The sequence below is a fragment of the Lichenostomus cassidix genome, chromosome Z (genome assembly GCF_008360975.1).
Source record: "Lichenostomus cassidix isolate B80296 chromosome Z, HeHo_3.0, whole genome shotgun sequence".
Lineage (NCBI taxonomy): Eukaryota > Metazoa > Chordata > Aves > Passeriformes > Meliphagidae > Lichenostomus > Lichenostomus cassidix.
This window is the reverse complement of record NC_139511.1, coordinates 37,065,260-37,075,797: the sequence shown is the minus strand read 5'-3', so window position 1 is coordinate 37,075,797 and position 10,538 is coordinate 37,065,260. Positions and strand designations below refer to the sequence as shown.

The 10,538-nt window shown below is 41.1% G+C and overlaps 1 long non-coding RNA gene across 2 annotated transcripts; it reads right to left on the bottom strand.

The window, feature by feature from the left end:
* Positions 1–2,630: 2,630 nt before the first annotated feature.
* Positions 2,631–10,439, bottom strand: LOC146424717 (uncharacterized). Of its 2 annotated transcripts, none has more exons than XR_014846831.1 (3): positions 10,302–10,439; positions 3,100–3,223; positions 2,631–2,838 (listed from the first exon to the last, which is right to left on the bottom strand). It is a non-coding gene; the product is annotated as an uncharacterized LOC146424717 (long non-coding RNA). The 2 variants fall into 2 exon arrangements; XR_014846832.1 differs by having other exon boundaries at positions 3,100–3,243; positions 10,302–10,432.
* Positions 10,440–10,538: the final 99 nt, after the last annotated feature.

The following is a 10,538-nucleotide window of genomic DNA, read 5'->3' as shown; positions in this document are numbered from 1 at the left end:
GAGGTGAGGATGGAAAGGCACAGAAAATGAAGAAGAAATGGTACTACTCATCATTAAACATTTTTGAGCAAAACTCATCTGTGTGTCATCTGACCCCCTTCATCTTTTTCATTATACCCATCAGATATATTTTGTCTCTTGGCTTTTGGATTTGTTGCTTTCCTTTCAGTCTGAAAAGTAAAGAGAAAAAAAACCCATGCTTTTATAGATGTGCAGCAGCTGCTGCAAATGTTGCTTCCTAAACCAATATAACTAGCAAGTTTAATTTAAATGCAAAGTACTGTTACAAAGCAAGGCTCAATGTCCCATTTCTTGTACACCCAATACCACTGCTGGTTTCAAGACCTGAGTCTACATCATTCTGTCTGGGAAAACATTAAAAAAACAAGCCAACAAATAATGCAGGTTCTGTCAGTGAGTCAGAAAGCATTTTACTGTATTTGAACAAAGTCTGATGAATTTAAGGAATGTTCTGTGAACTGCTTCTGAAGAACAGTCTTCATTTAATCTCTTCACTCTTCACCCTCAAAGCAGCAGGGTTTGCCACGCTGTGGCTCGCACATGGTCCCAACTTGTCTGCAGGGGCCATGCTCCAGGACCATTCTTCCAAGAAAGGCACCATACTGAGAGCTAGAGCAGAGGTCAACTTGGACCAGGTCAAGTGTGACCAAGGATTAAGGCATTGCTTTTGGATGTTGAGTTTCCCTGGTATTGCAGCTGCATACCAGACTGTGGACCTTATCACAGCTAAGCTGTTTCTGTAGATTAGGTGAACTTTTCTCAGAGTGGTCCACGTTTTCTGACTAAAGAAGTTACAGCACCTCTCTTCTCACCATTTGACCCTGCTTGCCAGGGAGGGGGTATTTTTTATGTGACAGCATCAGCTGAAGATTTATTAATGATGCAGCTTCCTCCCAGTTCTCCCAGTCACAGGATGTTTTCTGTGGTGTGGGGAAGATTTGCAGATGGGAAAGGCACACTTCATTTGAATGGGGAATGGTGGTCATTTTCACAACTTCCAGAGTCTTTGTGTCTCTAAGGAATCAGTATGTAGTAATAAAAGGGAGTACAGAAGGCTATTTGTAATTCTATTTACATGTATGTTTTGTCTTTTATTAAGTGTGTATGTAAACCCCATTAATTTATCAGGGCTTTGGAAATCTGTATTTGTGAATTATTTCCTCTTCATGTATAGAGCAAATGTGTGACCCATCAAAATAAATAAGTAGAAAGGACTGGGCTGTGCTGTGGGGAAAAGCTGTCCAGCTCAGGAATGACAAGGAATCTGTCATTGCTTCAGATGTGGATAACACTGCCCTTCACACCTGCTTCCATAGAGCAGAGGTACAACTTTTACCTCTCCAGCAATTAGAAAAAATACACTGGCTAGGATCTGAGACGTGTTTGCATTGACTTAAAAGACAAGAGGCTGAAATGGAAATTATAAGAAACAAAAATTTCTTCCAGTGGAAAATTAGAGACAGGTGAAAAGGGCAAAATGTAAGCAAGCAGGTTTCCCACAGTAAGCAATTTTTCTGGGCTTTAGATTTGTCATTTGTCTATTTAAAGCAGTGGGTTTTTTCTTATGTTTTTCCACTGAAATGTTTAAGGATGTTTTGTTTAAACTTTTCAAAACTAACTTCAATAGTTGAGTACAGGGAAAAACCAAAAGAACGTGTAGTGCTAAGCAGAGGAGTCACCCAACCAGCCTATGTGAAGATACTTTCCTGCACAAGTATTTTATGCACTTGTAGGAAAAACCACTGCTGAAGACACTTCCTTTCCTGATCACATTTTCCCTGCTAAGATAAGTAAGCCAGGCATTTTCACCAGCTAGTTATTTACCAATATTATTAGAGCAGGAGTGGGAGTACAAGTCCCATATTCTAAAGCTGAGATTCTGTAAAGAAACAGGAACCTGACTTTGTGATTCCCTCAGAAGAGTTGTTTTTGCAGTGTTATAACACGCAGCTTCCACTTTGTATCCACTGGAATTTGACGAGTTTCTAAAAGCTGCTTTTCGATGGGATCAATAACCAGGCATACAAAACATCTCTGACGTCTTCCTGGCTGTAGCAGTTTGTTTATCAGTATCACTGAGAGAATAACATTGCGTGTCTCTCTCTTTAGGGAGGCTTCCAGGAGCTGCCTGGAGCTTACAGACACCAAGACAGACACCCTTGCCGGCTCTCTAGCACAGACACAGGTAACAAAGCTCAGTCTTGTCACCAAGGAGTGGGAGGCAGTGTAGGGACTTTCTGAGAGCTTCCTCAAAGGGCTCCAATGTGGTATATGCCAGCTAAGAGTTTCTTGTAATTGCAATTGTCACATAAAAGAGAAGAGAGACTGCAAGTAAATACAGAGAGATAGGCAAACCCCAGTCTGTTGTGAGTCAGTTACAAGCAACATATATCTGGCAGTGTAAAGATGCTTCCATCCACCTCTTACACAAGTCCTGCTCTAAGCTAATGCAGTACCAGAATCAAGAGCAGCTTTGATGCTTGCTTGCTTTCTCAATATTAAACGTTAGAATAGTATTTGCTGCTGCTTCTATCCTAAAAGTCATCCAGACTAGAACTGTAGGTGCTGCACTTTGGTATGAATCATAGCGTAAATATTGCCACAGTCACTGCTTGTCACAAACAGGTTTATTTCAAAATCACCATTGCCACATTCCTCCTTTGTTTGGCTGTTTTACAATTCTTCCTCGACACCTGTCAGCACACTTGCCACTGGGAGGTGAGAGAGATGGTCTTGTATTGTCCCTCATCACCCGTGGAGGCACAATCTGTACAATTCACCCGTGAGAGGAGGTGAGGACTCTCTCATCTGACCATGCTGTAAGATAAACAAAAGTGCTGATTTCACACAATCTTTTTTTTTTTTTTTTCGCAATATAACCACAAATCTGTTACATCCGATTTCCTGCACAGCCTGTGTGCAATGCATTCTGGTAAAATAAGGGGAGGTGTCTGGGGCAGGGAGACATTGGAGTGCACTGCTGTACTGACTTTAGTCCCTGCCTAGGGACACAGCATTGCACAATCACCAAACTGCATAGCACAACTTGCCCTGACCCCATCTTCTCCCCTCTCTCACCTGCTGTCTGTCTATACAGGAGTTTCTGGGGAGATACAGAGGGCATTGCAGCAGGAGGGACACATCTCCCATCAGACCTCCAGTCATCCCACTGTCCCTTTGCAACATCATGCCTTCAGGCCACCTGTCAGCCAGGGTAAGAAGCTGGTAAACAAGAGCACAAATCAAAAAGCAACATTGTGACCTATTTAATGGGAAAAAGACTATGTCGACCCAAGCTACTGGCAAAACTTGTTTCATTGCTATAGCTGCTAGCCAAGTACGTCATGTGTGGGATCTGGCATTTAAAGTCATCATGCTAGCAGGGCTCCTGCTCCACACTTTCAAATGTCTCTGTAAGGGCTTGGTTGGATGGGACTGTATCTAGGCACACACTACTTCTGCAGCAGCAAGAAGAGTCTAGGAGTTGTTTCATCTCTCAAAGGGAAAGCATAATGCCTTTCTTGCTCAAGCACTCTGGGTACCATGTCCACCCATGTTAGTGATGTGTGGATGTACCCCTCTGACCATACCGAAGAAGGCACTACACCGAAGAAGGCACTGTGGAGGAGACTGTTCTCCACTCCATCTCCTACCTCATGCTTTCAGTTATCTCCTCCATGTAGATAGATAGCTGGGCAACTACTAGAGAAGAAGGAAAGCAAAAGTTTGCAGGGATGTTTACAGCACTGGGGATGACATTTTAGTCAAAGAGAAGGGGGACAGGCAACAAACCAAACACATCTATTCCAGTCTGAGGAAGCTCCAAAGAAATAAAATTATTCCAGTGACAAAAGAAAACTCTACAGAGGTGGTAGGACAAAAACCCATAAAGCAAGGCTCAAAGACAAGTAGGAAAAAAAAAAAGCCGTAACAAGGTCTGTGTAAAATAGCAACTCTGATCTTCTGCCCTAACCCTGAAAGTTTTTATGTACAAGTAATGTGACTGCTAATCTCATCTGTGAGTGGCATAGCTTCATCAACTCTACCTGAAGAAAATGCTCAGCTTGTGGTGCTCAGAACATTCTCCTCCACACATCAGTGCAAATAACTTTTAACAGAAGAAACCAGGAGGGATTGGAGGAGAATGAGAAGCTTCCTTCTGTCATGAAACACATTGTACACAAACAGCAACACCATCACCATAGATTCACTGTATTCAAGCTCTCAGTTTGGACCCTTTGGGACTGGAGAGATATATATAACCATGAAATATTGCTGTAACACTTGTAAAGATTGAAACAATACACTAGTGATCCTTATACACTTCATTGCAGAGAGTAACCCCAGCAAAAAATTGCTGTGTGATCTTCACAGCAGCTTTGGGGCAGGAAGAAAATTTCTTAACAGTTCCACTTGGCCTCCATAGCATACAATTTGCTTACACAGCTCTTAGAAATTTGTTAATTTCTCAAGTTAGGTGTCAAAAAATGTTAGGTTACTCTCCATTTAGTCCTCTTAGAAATACTGTCTTGAATCATACACTTCTCACTTTATTCAGTAGACTGCATATATGTGCTCTATAATTAGATTTTATTTTAGTCTTCCTGAAATTTAGTGTTACAGTGCTGGGAAAAAAAAATTGATGCAGTGTATTACAAGTGCATAAAATACTTCGTGTTATCAACTATTCCCTGAGAGCAGAAAAAAAAAAATTCTTCCATCCCACTGCAGCAGAGAACTTGGGTGTTTAGGGCTTAGTCCTGCAAACATTTAAAAATGTGTGTTTGTAGTTTATTCATGTGAGTGAATTGACAGAATTGTATGATACCACCTCTATGGATAATAATACAGGGTGTGGTTTTTCACTGTCTTCAGAACTGGCATGGCTGGAGGTTCCTGTCAATTGTAGAAATGGCATCTGTAGAAATGGGAAAGTGCTATTTTTTGATTCCTCAGACAATATATTAACCTTTAGTGATAATTCTTTCATCCTAACTGCTTTTCTAAAATGCTTTCTTAGGAAAACGATTGATGTTTATTATCACTGTTGGTTTCTGCTACTGATGTAGCACATTGTTACATCATACTTGGCAGTTGCAGGATGCTCAATCTTTAGTCATTTACCCCAGAAGACTTCATCTAAGCAGAAACAGTCAAACAGAAAAGCAAAACTCATTCTACCTTTGCCTCCTCCTTTGTCTGTAGCATGCCCTCTTGCAGTGCAAAGGCTTGATCTCTGTAGACAAGGATATTGCACTGCCCATTTGCTTAAACACACTTCAGTTTCTTTACAAAAGAAGCACAGGTAGGAATTGTTCTTCTTAGCTACAATTCATAATTCCAAGAATCTATCAGACTTCAGTAATAACACAGAGGTAGCTGTGGGATCTTCTGCAAGTAAATGAGACAACCAGCTGTGGAGATGAGATGTCAATATAGATGGTGGAAAAAGTAGTGTGAGGGCAGAACCAGTGAATTTTCATTATTGTTGAGGCTTTCTTTTGTGTCCTGTTCGTTCTTTTCTCTGTGTATCTCTTCCCATCCTCACTGGGCAAGTGAAAGCTGTGCCACAGATTGGAGCTGTAGGTGCTCAGATGGGGGAACACCACAGTGCAGCTGTCAAGCACTGGTCTGTGGCAGCTGTGGTCTCCCTGGCTTTCCTTCAGTAGAGGGTCTGATTTGGTTTTCTTCTCTCCTATCAAACAGCTGCCTTACAGGCAAGTTGGAGATTTCCCCCTTTCACACCTGACTTGCGATGGCCAATGTCCTCAAAAGATACAGCAGGGAAATAGACATGTGGATGATGTGGTGCCCTAGGTCTTTTACTCTCTGCAAGGAAAGAACAACCAGAAGGTACTCCTTACTAAGGGAGTGGGAGCAGGGCGAGTGTGAATTTCACCATTAATTCTGCATGCCTACCTAGTGAAACTCTTACTCACTTTCAGCTCAGCCTACGTAAGGATGCACATTAAGGCACTGTGTGCTTCACTGTGATTCATGTGAAACTTGAGTATTTTCTTGAGTTTAAAAAGCCTTTTGAGAAATGTGAGGTAACCCTGGTGTTTCCCAGAACTAGTGCGAGGGAGAAACAAAATGGATACAGAGAAAAACAGACAACAAGCAAGAGAATTCTGCAGATACACAGCTTCATGTACATAACAGAAGGGAAGGATAAGGTTGTTCAGGGACCTGAGGATAATACTGTTCCTTTATGATATATCTCCCTTGCTTAGCATTCATAAAGAGCCACCCACAGCCCTACTATCTGCAGTCTTATCAAAAAAACCCTCACTGCACCCTGCAGCTGAACACCTTTTCTCTGGTATGTGAAAACAAGTAACCAGCATTCTCTTGAATTTTTCTGCTTGAGGAGAAAAGCACGAAGTCAGCCAAGACCTCACTGGGACATGATATTTCTAGACCCTTACTTTCTCCTGCAAGCCTGTAGTGAATACAGGATGTGGAACTACTGAGCTGAATTGAATTACAAACCCAGTTGATGAATTCTTGTTGTCTTTCCAGTGTTTTTAATAAAACAAATGGTTCAGAGCCTTTTCAAAGAACACACTAACAATTTATCTTAAAAAAAAAAAAAAAAAAAAAAAGAGAAAGAGAAAAGAAAAATCAGTTTGACCAGGCTTTCATCTTCTGCCACTAAAGTTTGGCCAGTGCTGCCATGGCACATATGCTGATTTGTCAGCCCAAAATAATTTGTTTCTACAACCACGCTCTAGCTAGGAAAATATGTAGAAAAGAGTACTGACAGCTGTATGGAGGTTTCACAGAGACACTAGTCCTGAATTATTTTCAGGATTAATCCCCTACTCCCAAACAGGTCTTAGTTAACAAAGCATTGTTAGTTAATGTTCGTGGAACAGGACGGTATTCAATCAATGCAAAATATTACCTTTAGCAGTGATACCATTACAGTGAGGTATTTTATTATCTCTTTTTTATTTTGTTTTGATTATCTTCAGTCAAGATCTAGCTGGAAACATACAATGTGCATTTACACAATGCAATGTCTAGGGTGGCTGCTCACCTCTGCTTTTCTCAAAGGATAGTGATAAGGTAAGGCTAACACTTGATGAAATCAAATTTTTCAGAGTGAATGGTCTTGGTGATAAAGCTTGGGGGCAGGGGGAAGAAAGAGCTTATTTTTGCTAGTTTTTGTTTTGAAGAATTTGAGGCATAAAATAGCAGTATGAAGGACTGTGAACTGACTTGATGGTTGGAAAGGTCAGGGGAAACGTTAAAAAATCCCACATATTCTGCTTATGCCAGCTACCAGTCACTTCTAGCAACTCTGTCCTTTTTCTGTCGTCCTTTTCACTCTGCATGAGGAGCTATTGTGTGTCAGCTCACAACCTTAGTCACCTGAGGGAAGGTTAAGAGAAAGACCACTGGCGACAGAGGGGCCCGCAGCTGAGGAGATGGACTTCTACCTCTCTGAGGTTACCGCAGGAGGAGCAAACAACCTCGGAGGCACTGGGTTTCTACAGGAACATCAGACAGGCACAGAATTTGCCCCAAGTCCAGGTGAAAAGGGCATGTTATGGCCAGAGCTAAAACATGCAGACATGCTAGACATTCTGGTGTCATTTAAAAACATGTTCATATTGATTCCAGTTTGAAAGCTAACATGAAAAGCCAGACAGTTGTCTGAGTCAGAATTTTCTAAGCTATTTCTTAAAGACCTTTTCTGATGACTCTTTGATTTAATGTTTCCAGTCCCCTTCAGACAAAAAAGGCAACTGAAGACTTGCATTTGGGGCAACAAGCAATGTAGTTCTTTTATGTAGCCAAATACAGAAAGAGGTATGGGCTAGTCGCAGCTGGATATTGCCACTGCTGCTTGGCTTGTCTTTCAATTAGAAGTACAGAAAAATAGGGGAAAACAGCTTTCTATATGATGTTAGATATCTTACTAGACAGCTCAACCAAGTCTAATCCAGTATTTGATTGAAGAATTCTGTTGTTTTAATTTTAATTACTGCTTCAGGGGGAGACTAGATTTTTAGTACTATTATGGTGGACTATTTTAATTTAAATGACCATAGTATACTAAATACATAGCATCACCGAAGTACATTTTTCCATTAATAATTTACCTTTCTTTCTACACATTTTAATTTACAATCTGTGAATGGCTTAGGACGTTACAAATTTAGTCCATTGAACAACAGATGAAATAATGTGCATGATTTAATATTTGAGTTATGTATATTTTTTTTCATGAAACCCAGGAAGAGAATAGCTGTTCTAATATGGAACCATTCTTGGGTGTCCTACCCTTGTTACAATGTAAGACTATTTAGGGTGGATGTCCAACTGTGCTAACATAGTAGTATTGCCTGCATGAAAAAAGTACAAAATTCAGGCTCATTTGCTAGGGGGGGAAAAATAGTAATTGAAAACTTTTTTTTATATTTACATTAATATTTGCCACTGTACATATAATCAAAATAGTCCCAAAAAATTATTTTAGGTAAGCTCTGGACTGCTAGTATGTTGATTCATTTTGTATATTTCTTCACTTTCTTTCTCCCTTTCTTCCTGTCTGTCTGTCTTCATCACAGTATTTGGGGATTAACCTTTTGCAGGCAGGTTGTGAATGTACCTAATTCCAGATCTGAGTGTCAGGACTGAGTGCCTCTGAGAATTTGCACTGAAACTTACACCAAGGAAAGCCTTTGTTAACAGATATTGTAGCTGAGGCACACTGCATTCACCCTGGCAAAACCTTTAAACACAGCCTTTGTTTTGAGCAGTTATTTGTTTAGCCACAAAGTCCTTAAAAAAAAAAAATCAGCTGGGGGAGAGGAAACAGCTGACACTCTGTTTAGATTGTACTGTGTGCTCAAGTGTCTGCCCTTCATGCTAATGGGAAGGCTTGGGACCACTATCAGCATGCAGGAGAGCAGAAGGCAACCCAGGTACACAGCATTGAGACAGCCTCTGAACAAAGGGGTTTCATCACCACCTTTCCAGCCATGGGCAAAGCCCATATTTTTGCATTAAATCACGGCTACAGTCAGCACTGAGTTGTTTGCAGGCCAGTGTGTAAAATAGTTTATTTGGCTAATATCCAAGTCTGACTTCGAGTGATAGAGCTCAGAGAGGGAGGCATCTGCAGGTAGAGGACACTGACATTTGAATGGTGAGGCTTGGCTTGAGCAGGCCCCAGTATTAGGCAGCTACATTCCAGCACAGCTGCAAGCTACCATAGGCACCATCATGACCACTCCAGGTCAGCCCACTTTTCTGGTAATGCATGACCACACACCAAGAGATAGCCTGCTCTAAGAGCAGAGGAAGATTCTGGTGACAAGGGTGATTGTATGAATGTTGTGTCAGTCACTCACTGTGCTCTTCTTCAAGCCCAAGGCCAAGGTCTAGTAAAATCCCTGTGGATGTTTCCATATGGAGCAAGAGGAAATTGCATAAACTTATATATAGCTGGTCATGAGACAAGTTAGAAAAGCAGTGTTCAGCTCTGCAGCTGTTACACTATGTATGGCCTTGTCCTGCAGCCATCAGGACACTACTGTGACATGAAACAGTTTCCTAAAGTATCTTGTTAAATGCAGGCCACTAATTAATCAGCTTCATCCCATATCCAGATGAATGTCCTCTTGCACACACTCACTTTCAGTGGCAAATGAACAACCAGTGCATAAGTCATTTGCCTTCTGCTGTGCTGTCCTGAAGCTTGGGGCGTATATTTAGGATGCCTCACAGGCTGAGGTTGATCAAAGAAAGAGAGATCAAAAGACACTCTGCTCTACTGACAATGAGAAGATCCAAATCGAGAAGGTCTTGGTGGACAGAAAGGTTCTATAAAAGACCTGGTGTAGTGTGTCTGCCGCAATGATTCAGCAGTTATTCAAATATTTGAAATTATAATGTAAATCTGACAGCAACTGCCAGAACCCTGGGGATCTTACTGGGCTGTGAATGCTTCAGCTGAATCTTAGAGACAGTCAAGGCAATGTGCATTTCACTGATTTATATCATATGTGTCTCGTATTCCCCAAACTAGATAACCCTTGCATTTACATTGACTGGTAGAAATAGGAAAAAAGATGCATTATGATTTACCATGGCTAATTGTAGTATTGAAGAGCCTAGAGTGATTTGCCCGTAGTCATCCATTATATTTCACAACAGCACAGTACTGCTTCTTTTTTCTTCAGTCTGTTTGTAAAGGAGGAATAACAGCAGGTGTGAGTCACCACTGCTCCTCACCCCAAAAGCACATGCACTCATTTCCCTCTTACCTGATTTTCAGGAAAACAAACTTTAGACCTGTATTTGATTGTCTCAATAGCCTCTCTCCTCTTCTGCAAGCAGCTTTTGTTTAACCTTCTCTCACATGATCTGTTAATGAAGCCCAGCCTGTAACTTTTAAGTTTAAAAATAATTCCTCACCTCACTCACAGTCTCTAACCTTATCATGGGAAATGCTTTCCAGCATGTCAGCTTGCCCTTTAGACACTACTGCTCCAAGAACAGGA